Source organism: Anomaloglossus baeobatrachus, chromosome 1 (genome assembly GCF_048569485.1).
Source record: "Anomaloglossus baeobatrachus isolate aAnoBae1 chromosome 1, aAnoBae1.hap1, whole genome shotgun sequence".
NCBI lineage: Eukaryota > Metazoa > Chordata > Amphibia > Anura > Aromobatidae > Anomaloglossus > Anomaloglossus baeobatrachus.
In genome coordinates, this window is record NC_134353.1 from 635,249,607 (window position 1) to 635,260,610 (window position 11,004).

At 42.9% G+C, this 11,004-nt stretch overlaps 1 protein-coding gene across 4 annotated transcripts in view; it reads right to left on the bottom strand.

Annotated features, from left to right (window-relative positions):
• Positions 1–11,004, bottom strand: part of ACIN1 (apoptotic chromatin condensation inducer 1) — a 161,094-nt gene that overhangs the window by 148,776 nt on the left and 1,314 nt on the right. The gene's annotated exons all lie outside the window — the stretch shown is intronic.

Here is an 11,004-nt window from a genome sequence, read left to right on the forward strand (position 1 = left end):
TCTAAAAATAAATAACATTTTTAACAAAACTTTATTGTGCATGTCATGTGTGGATTATATTTATTTTTTGGTTTTACGCATCTAACACATTTCTGTGGGGAAAAATCTGCACATAAACCTCAGCATAAAAATTGACATGCTGTGGATTTCAAAAACGGACCGCAGGTCAGTTTACATTCAGTAAAAAGCACAGTGTGCATGAGAGTTCTATAAATCACTATCACTTTGCCAGAACTGTAAAACATTGCAGTTTTTCTTGTGCAGAGGAAAGGCACAGTATCAAAAACCTCATTGTTGGTACTTAACCTAAAAAGAAAAATCAGATTGAGTTAAACCTTTAGCCTAAGGATGCACGTTGCGTTTCCACCTGCGTTTTTGCTGCTTTTTAGGTCTGTTTTGAGAAGCACCTTTTTCATGTCAAAAGGCATGCGTTTTGATTTTCCAGCAAAGTCAATGGAAAATGGTGATTTTCAGACCGCACTTTGCGTTTCTAAACGCTGTGTTTAATTTGCATATTTTGTGGCAAAAACCATGCGTTCAAAGAAGCAGCATGTCAATTGTTTTTTCCATTTTGGGTGCGTTTTGCTAACAGAGTCAATGAGAAATGGCAAAAACCAAGATTCCTTCAAATTCCTGCGTTTTACCTGCTTTTTATGTGCAGATAACATGCGTTTTGGACATCAAAATAATGATTTGATATGTCCCTTTACACACACACATAATCCGACAATTACATTTAAGAAAACTATGCATTTATTGCTATTTTAGCGATAAAATGTATATTACCGCTATAATTTTATGAAATATATTTTCATTATTTTTTTCCATTAATATAGATTTGATCCTTTTTTTTCTATTGTTTCATTCTGTTTGACTGTTTAAACTTTATTTAGCAGTGTCTTGATGTTCAAAACGCATCTGTCAAAACGCAGGTGAAAAAGCATGCAAAAAGCGCTGAAAACGCATCTAAAACGCGGTAAATACACATGCGTTTTCAGCACTAAAGTTCTCAAAATGGCAACTTTGGTCAAATCAATTAACCCCTTAGTGACGGAGCTAATTTTCACCTTAATGACCAGACCAAATTTTGCAATTCTGACCAGTGTCACTTCATGAGGTTATAACTCTGGAACGCTTCAACGGATCCCGGTGATTCTGAGACTGTTTTTTCGTCACATATTGGACTTCATGTTAGTACCAAATTTAGGACAATATTTTTTGCGTTTATTTATGAAAAAAATTGAATATTGGCAAAAATTTTGAAAATTTTGCAATTTTCAACTTTTGAATTTTTATACCGTTAAACCAGAGATTTCTGTGACACAAAATAGTTAATAAATAACATTTCCCACTTGTCTACTTTACATCAGCACAATTTTGGAAACAAAATTTTTTTTTGTTAGGAAGTTAGAGGGGTTCAAAGTTTATCAGCGATTTCTCATTTTTACATCAAAATTTACAAAACCATTTTTTTAGGGACCACATCACATTTGAAGTGACTTTGAGAGGCCTAGATGATAGAAAATACCCAAAAGTGACACCATTCTAAAAACTGCACCCCCCAAAGTACTCAAAACCACGTTCAAGAAGTTTATTAACCCTTCAGGTGCTTCACATGAACAAAAGCAATGTGGAATGAAAAAAAGCAAAAATTAAAATTTTACCTAAAAATGTTGCTCTAACCCAAATTTATTCACTTTTAGAAGAAATAACACAACAAAATGGACCCCAAAACTTGTTCCCCACTTTCTTATGAGCACGCCGATACCCCACATGTGATCAGAAACCTCTGTTTGGACAAATGGGAGGGCTCGGAACAGAAGGAGCAATATTTGAATTTTGGAAAGCAAATTTGGCTGAAATAGATTGCGGGCACCATGTTGCATTTACAGGTCCGCTAAGGTACCTAAACAGAAGAAATCCCTCACAAGTGACACCATTTTGGAAACTAGACCCCTCAAGGCTTCTATCTAGGGGTATAGTGAGCATTTTAGATCCACAGGTACTTCACAGATTTTGTTAACGTTACGTTGTCATATTGAAAATTTTAATAATTTTCTCAAAAATGTTGCTTTAGCATCAATTTTCTCACTTTTTCAAGAGGTAATTCCAAAAATTTGACCTCAAGGTTTGTTAACCACTTTTTTATGAGCGCGGTGATACCTCACATGTGGTCTGAAACCTTTGTTTGGAAAAATGGGAGGGCTTGGAACGAAAGGAGCAATATTTGAATTTTGGAAAGGAAATTTGGCTGAAAAAGATTGCGGGCACCATGTCACATTTGGAGGACCCCTAAGGTACCTAAACAGCAGAAACCCCGCACAAGTGACCCCATTTTGGAAACTAGGCCCCTCAAGGAATTTATCTAGATGTTTGGTGAGTACCCTGAACCCCCAGGTGCTTCACAGAATTTTATAACGTTGAGCCATGAAAAAAAAAAAAATAAAATTTTACCACAAAATTGTTATTTCAACCAGGTAGCTTTTTTTTTTTTACAAGAGTAAAAGGAAAATATTCAGCATAACATTTATTGTGCAATTTCTCCTGAGTTTGGTGATATCTTATATGTGGTGGAAATCAACTGTTTGGGTGCACAGCAGGGCTCGGAAGGGAAGGAGTGCCATTTGACTGCAAAATTGGCTGGAATCAATAGCGGACGCCAGGTTGCATTTGGAGAGCCCCTGAGGTGCCTAAACAGTGGCGGTCCCCCACAAGTGACTCCATTCTGGAAACAAGACACCTCAAGGCTTTTATCTAGGTGTATAGTGAGCAGTTTGAATCCACAAATACTTCACAGATTTTGATAAGCTTAGGTTGCCATATTGAAAATTTTCATTTTTTTCACAAAAATGTTGCTTCAGCATCAAATTTCTCACTTTTTCAAGAGACAACATCAAACCGTGGACCCAACAGGTTGTTATCCAATGTCTTATGAGCACAGGGATACCCCACATGTGGCCAAAAACCTCTGTTTGGATAAATGGGAGGGCTTGGAATGGAAGGAGCACCATTTGAATTCTGGAAAAGTTGAGAGAAATTGCGGGCACCATGTCACATTTGCAGGGCCCCTTGGGTACCTATACATTAGAAACCCCCCACAAGTGACTCCATTTTGGAAACTGGATTTTATTCAGGAGTATAGTAGCATTTTGAATCCACAGGTACTTCACAAAAATGTTGCTGTAGCAACAAATGTCTCACTTTTAGGCTATGTGGCCATGATCCAGCGACACGGCGTCTAGTACACAGTGTCAGCCTCCTGCAGAGATGTGAGTGTTGTCCACGGGAGAACGCAGCTGCCCATGCCCACGATTTGGGTTCAGGCCGCTGTGGAGCTCTATGCTACCTGCAGAGAACACTCATCTCCGCAGCATAAATTGACATGCTGAGGCTCGGGAAGCTGCCGCCACAGGTCGGTTTATGCTGCGGAGAAGAGAAGTACATTGGGCAAGCACATTGGGCATGGGATTTCTAAAAATCCTTCCACTGTGCTTCTACTGCACAATGCAGCGTTATGGACGCAGGGAAAACACTCTGCGCCCAAAATGCTGCAAATCCCGATTGTGGGCGCACAGCCTAAAATGCTACAATGGATGAATGGATAGATGTCAAACAAATATAACGTCCCACCCCCTGCATATTCTAAGCTGGCGCCCTTTAGTGCCTTTCATGTGGCACTAAAGGGTGCCTAGCCTTGTATTTAGCCCCCCAAAAAATTAATAATTAAAATAAACGACGTGGGGTCCCCCCTATTATTGATAGCCAGCTAGGGTAAAGCAGACAGCTGTAGCCTGCAAACCACAGCTGACAGCTTCACCTTGGCTGGTGATCAATTTGGAGGGCTCCCCAGGCGTTTTTAAAAAAAAAAAAAAACGTTGGGTCCCCCCAAATTAGATCACCAGCCAAGGTGAAGCAGACAGCTGGGGTCTGGTATTCTCAGGGTGGGAAGAGCCATGGTTATTGGACTCTTCCCAGCCTAAAAATAGCAGGCCGCAGCCGCCCCAGAAGTGGCGCATCCATTAGATGCGCCAATCCTGGCGCTTCGCTCCAGCTCATCCCGCGCCCTGGTGCGGTGGCAGACGGGGTAATATATGGGGTTGATACCAGCTGTAATGTCACCTGGCATCAAGCCCTGGGGTTAGTGATGTCACGGCATCTGAACAGATACCCGACATCACTAACCCAGTCAAGAAATAGAAAAAAATAAAGACAAAAAAAAAATTTATTTGAAAAAAAAATCCCCGAAACATTCCTCTTTTACCAATTTATTGTAAATAAATACATTTCGGTCGCTGTAATCCATTTTTGAGGTCCCACGCCGTCTCTGGATCTTCTAGAATATGGGGGGCACGTTCAGGGAACGTATCCCCCATTTTCTGGAAGAGCAAGCTCTCCATGAGCAGTGTGGGTGCAGTAATCTGAGAATACTGCACTCACACTGCCCCGGTCCAACCTAGGGCAGAGTGACCTGCAGTAACCTCATTCTAGAATATGAGGGGCACGCTCACAGAACGTACCCCCCATTTTCTAGAACAGCAGGCTCTCCATGTGAGGAGTGTGTCTGCAGATTACTGCACTCACCCTCCCCCGGTCCACAGTGGAGCAGCCTACTGCAGCAGCGACGTCAGCGTCCCTGCTTGCAGGGATCCAGCTGACAGCCGCTGTCTGCGCATGCGCCGCCAGCATTCAAGAGAAGGAGGCGGCGTGATCGCGGGGCCGGAGCACCAGCAGCCAGGTAACGTATGACCGGGGGCTGGGGGGGGTGACGGGGGGTGACGGGGGGACCTGGGGACAACTTTCTGCCGCATGTGACGTGTCACATGCGGCAGAAAGAGTAGGATGAATGCGGCCGCCATTTTCCACGCTCCGGAGGGGGGAGGGGGGAGGCGGCTCTGGAGAACCGGAGGGGGCTCCGGGGACCAGAGATCTCCGGTGTACCGGAGGAGGGGTCAGGGGGAGGACATTTCCCTCCGATCTGAAATGTTTGATCATTTCAGATCGGAGGGAAATGAATGCAGAGCCGGTGGCGGCGGGAGTTTTCAGCGCGCGTCGGCGCCATCTTGGATTTTCCGGAGGGGGGGTAGGGGTGGTGGGGGGACTCTCCGGTACCGGGGGCTTTGGGGGCACTAGAGGATTATATTTATTTCTCATCTGACATGTTTGATCACGTCAGATGAGAAATAAATCAATTTTACCGGCCATTTTTTTTTTTTTAATGTTGTCGCCGGTATACGGTGTATACCGGCGATCGCATTAACGGGGTCCAAAAAAAACACCCCGATTCATAATCTTGGGGGTCTCAGCTACCTCCGGTAGCTGAAACCCCCGAGATTTTTCGTCACTGGGCGGCGCTACAAGCTTTTTCCGGCCTGACGTCTCAAGACGTCGGAACAGAATAAGTACCCTGTTTTTCCGACCTCTTGAGACGTTAGGCCGTCGCTATGGGGTTAAGCCCAAAACGGGCGTATAGCACTGTAAGTAGGTGAACGCAAAGTGCGTTCTTAGCCTTATAAAGGCTAAGGTAAATATACACCCACTCAGCCTGATTGACAGCTCCTTAGTATCCCTCATGCTGCTGAGATCTCACACTGCTCAGATCTCACACTGCTCAGCACAAGCTGCAGCTGTCAGTCAAGCTGCGTGAATGGAGATTGAATACTCCTTGAACACAGCCAAAGAGTGAGAGGGCTTAGAAGTCTAACGACCAGATTTTCGACAGTGCGATCCGTAAAAAAAAACAAAAAAAAAAAACAAAAAAAAACCCAGTTCTTCAATAGGGGTGCTCAGGTGACAAGTTTTATTTTGTTTTTCTTTTTTGTTTTTTTTTTGGGGGGGTGGGGGTCAGAAAAAAAATAATTGCAGCATGCAATATTTTCTTCCATATTTCGGATGAGAGTCACCCATGCAAGTCTATGGGTGATCAAAAGATTAGAAAATTTTAACCCATACGGAGTAACCATATAGCATCCGATGTTATGGATGTATTGACACTCTTTAACATAAGTAACTAATTTGTTTTTGTACATTTTAATAACTCTTTCTTGGATGACAAATTTTATTTTTTGTATTACACACTTTTTGCCGATCTCAAAAAAAAGCTCAACTTAATGTACGGTAAGTAATATATAGTCATTCTGACATGACACCAACAAGTGAAACACAAAAGTAGACGCCATATATACATGTACAAGCTCATCTCTACATTGCTTTGTTTTTCTGGCGGATCTGCTGACTGCAGTATGAACAGTAGATTATGGGCTCATTGTGCGATGTGCAAGCTGAACCACAAACACCGTGATACAGACCAACGTATATCAAACTGACAGCTACTTTTTTCTCAGAGGAGGCGCAAGAACTTATATTGGACTTGTTAATGCCAGTAAGACTTCATTATTTAACAAAAACAGACAAAAGGAAAATCATTATAAATTTCTAAAGACTTTTAATTGGCAAATCACCCTTGTTTCATCTAGTACTACAAATCCTGGTGCACCAACAGAAACCCATCGGAGAATATGGGACAGGTAAAACGTGAGCATGGACAGCAGGAATCTCTGCTGCTGTATGGTATTTCCAGCACTAGGTCAGAAAGACTAGACGGACAGCAGTGTGAGCAGCCTCTTCTTACACAGCACCCCTGGTATCTCCAGGATTAGAGCAGAATATCCACTGTGAGCACATTTGTCTAAACATGAAGGGTGGAAGGACACAGCTTCCTACTGCACATGCTCCCATGCACCTGTGCCATTAACATTTTAGAACAGGTTCCTATCAGTGTAACAAGGCAGCGGACATTTTAATTTAATTTGTAGAAGGGCAGATCAAAGTGCACATGTGCAGGACGGCAATGTCGTCCTAGGTGGATGACATAGGACGGCATCATGCACACGGGCCTGTGAAGAAAGATGACAGCCATCACAGCAGAGGAGGAGGAGCCGGAATGGATAGCAGCGACACCCATCAGACCGGACCGCTCTCTAGGCGCGTATAGTAAAAATGCATTTTACATTACACAGAGCAGCCTGGGCTCTTATATACTGTATTTGAAAATGCTTTACATAAGAGCTCAGTAGCGGTGGCCGCAGCTTATAGTTGATAAATCTGGTGACAGGTTCCCTTTAATCGGCAGACATGAGAGTCTAATAGCCACAGGTGGATTGGAGATACAAAGGCGGCTGTTAACCATTTAAATCTCGCTGTCAATCTCTGACAGCAGGATTTCATTCGCTCCCACGATGCAATCGCAAGACACTGATGAGTTGTCATGACAGCCAGGGGTCAGCTGATGAACCCCGTATCTGTCATCACAGTACTCCTATGAAAACCAACCCGCGGCTGGCGTCTATAGGAGACAGTGATTTCTTCTATACACCGCAATGCTGATGCACTGTTGGGTACAGAACAAGTGGTTAGACTATAGCAGGTTCAGGCCTCCCCAGGAAACTATTAACTACAATACAAAGTGGGAAATTTTTTTTATAAAAAAATAAAATAAAAAATATATAAATAAGAGTTCAAATCATCCCTTTTAGCACATTAAAAATGAATAAATAAAAAAGCAATAAAAGATACACATGAATCAAAATAAAAAAATAAATTAATCCGGTCAGTAAACAGCATAACGAGAGGGTTAAAAAAAAAAAAAACAAAAAAACACACACACCTCAAAAAGCCAGAAATGCAGATTTTCAGCTGCCCCAATAACAGAAAGCAAGTTAATAACAGGCAATCAAAACATCTACACCCCAAAATAATATCAATAAACGCATCAGCTCGGGGTGCAAAAAAAAAAAAAAAAAAAAAACACATACTCTCACACAACCCCAGATCCCACACATTTAAGACATTATGGCTCTCGGAAAGTCGTTCACAAGCAAGATGTTTAACTGAAATAAAAACTATACATGTTTGGTATCTACGTAACTGTACTGTCCTGGAGAATCATACTGCCAGAACAGGTTTATGGTAAAATCAATGCTGTAAACAAAAAAAAAGCAATTGCTGAATTTAACTTTTTTTTGCTATTTTTCTTGGAATTTTTTTTTCTCCACTTACCATTATATCACATGATAAAATTGATCGTGACATGCAGATGTACAACTCAGCCCACAAAAAAAAGCCCTTAAACTGCTATATTAACTGAAAAATAAATAAAAAGTTATGGCTCTTGGAATAAGGGGAGGAAAAAAAAAATGAAAGCGCAAAAATGAAAAATCGCCTGATCCATGAACTATTAATGGCAGCCGGTGGAGGATGAATGCGTTCTGCACATGATCTGGAGTACCCGGGACTTCCGATCATACGCACTGTACCTCACTAAAGCCAGGAAGCTTACACCCGGCATCAGTTTAGGGCGCATGATCGGAAGTGCCGGGTACTCCAGATCATGCGCAATCATCCTCTGCAGGCTGCCATGAACAGTGAGGTATGTGCGCGTCGCTGCGCATTCATTAGCATGTTAGTACACCCACAGGGGTGTGCTACCATGCAATGTGGGCCGTCTAGCTAAGGGAACAAAAACCCTCGGGACTAGTCCCCTCGCTCATTAGCATATAATATACGATCATTAGAAATACTTTTTCTACAGATCCCTTTATCTATTCTAGTGTATACAGGGACGGTTAGGCAGGGATTAGCAATATACACCCAGAACTGCTTGTGGTTCTGGGTGCATATTGCACCTGACAGGTTCCCTTAAGGGCTTGTACGCACGTTGCGTAATTTCATGCACTTAGGCTGCGTCTAGCACTGCAGCGTAAATGCATGCGTACTGTGTCCCCTGCACAATCTATGACGATTGTCCATAATCAGTGCGCACGATGCTTTTTTGAATGAAGCGATTTGGATGCTGACATTTTGATCCAAATCGGTGCGTTTAAAAATGCAGCATGTCAATTCTTTCATGCGCTTTGGATGCAGCTCCCACTCTGTGTATGGGAGAGGCAGCAGCCCGAGCGCATGAAAATCGGCATCTATTCTGCTGAAACACTGCATCCATTATGCAGTGTTTCTGCAGCGATTTGAAGCGCACATGTGCTGCCAAATCACTGCAGAATTTTCAGCATGTACGTGCGCACAAGCCATTATAATAGAACACTTTAGGTGTGGCATATTAGCATTTTCCCATACGCTGAAAAAACTGAATTTTAAAATTGTAGCACTTAGGGTATGTGCGCACGTTGCTTTTTACCTGCTTTTTCTTCTGCACTGTTTAATGCCAAAATGGATGTGTTCTTCTATTCAAGCAAAGTCTATGGGAATTTGGGTTTCTTGTTCACACTATGTTGTTCAAAATGCTGCCTTTTTGTGGCAGAACTTTGGTCAAAAACTCAGCTTTTCAAAGAAGCAACATGTCAATTGTTTTTGCCATTTGGGTTTTGCACTGCAAAGCTGAGTTTTTGACCAAAGTTCTGCCACAAAAAGGCAGCATTTTGAACAACAGTGTGAACAAGAAACCCAAATTCCCATAGACTTTGCTTGAATAGAAGAACACATCCATTTTGGCATTAAACAGCGCAGAAGAAAAAGCAGCAAAAAAGCAGGTAAAAAGCAGGTAAAAAGCAACGTGCGCACATACCCTAAAGAGTCATTTCACCATCCATGGGATATTCTCAGCATCATTGAAATCACTTTTTAACACAATCAAGAACAAAGACCTCTGGAAAAGCAAAAGAGTCACATGAAGATTAACCACAGAGTTCATTTTTTTCTAAGCAAGAGGGTAAAAACCACATGTAAATGAGATTTGAGAACATTTTCCAGCTAGTACAGTATACTCTGTGGATATTCTGCACACAGATCTGAATCATTCAGCCTTGATGGGTTTGCCTGACCTTGGGGTACAAGTCTGCAGTCACTCTATGTCACTATATAACAGCACTTGTGGATCCTCAGAGAGCACAGTGCATTGTCAGGATTCTCTGGAGCCGAGAGCTGGCGGGCACGTGACCACAAGTATGTGATTTTCATACATGCAGCCACATGCCGACTAGACATGCACAGCCCTACTCAATACAAGTGTATTGTGTGAGGCAGGAGACGTCTAGTTGGAATGTGACAGAGTATGATAATCACACCTGACTGCCTGCTCCTGGCGCATACTGAGATCGGGCACACTGCGCGGATTACACAGTCTGCGGTCAGAGTGACTGACTAGGCAACCCCGTCCGAACCGCCCCTCCCCCACTCTGCAAAGCGTGTTCCGGACGCATGCGCCCGACAGGGCCATTCACTGCTATGGAGCGCACTGCGTTAGCATGTGCTCTGTTTTGTGCCATTTTTTGCACATATACGTTTCTGCAGACGGACACCCGAACGTAGTCCACTTTGCAAAGTGGGGGAGGGGCGGTTCAGACGGATGCTCCGACGGGACCTGTGAGCGGAAGGTAAAATGCAATGTGAAAGGGGCTAATACTTTTCCTCTGACTGTCCCACTCCTGGATTAGGCTACAAATACTGAGGTAAAAAAATAAATAAATCACCAAATACTCAATGTGTGCACATGGTCTAAAGAGGAGTTATCACCACTATGTAGCTGCCTTTTATTTAAGGGTGAATTCACACACTGCAAATTTTGCTGCAGACATTTTAGTGACTGAAAAATCGCGTCCATTACCCTGAATGGGGTCGCTTCCAATGAATGACATTTGCAGTGCTTTGCACAACAAAATCTGCAGCATTCATGCAACATGTGAACGCACCCTACAGATCAATAGGAATCCACAGAATTTTCTGAATGTCTATATAAAAAAAAAAAAAAGATAAACCTATTCCTAAAGTGCCTAAGACACTTTAGCAACAGCTGGATCCAAACTGCTAGGTAGTGTGACCCCACAAGCATCCAGTGCAGCCCTTGCAGTCATGTGCGGAGACATCTCAGAGATAGTCAGTGGCATCATGGAGGTTATCGGCTGCCCAGGTGGGGTGTGGGGTTCCACAACCTGGAAGCTCAGCCATGTCCTTAGAGGCAGATAAGGTCACCGTTACTGACGGTCATTAAATAGG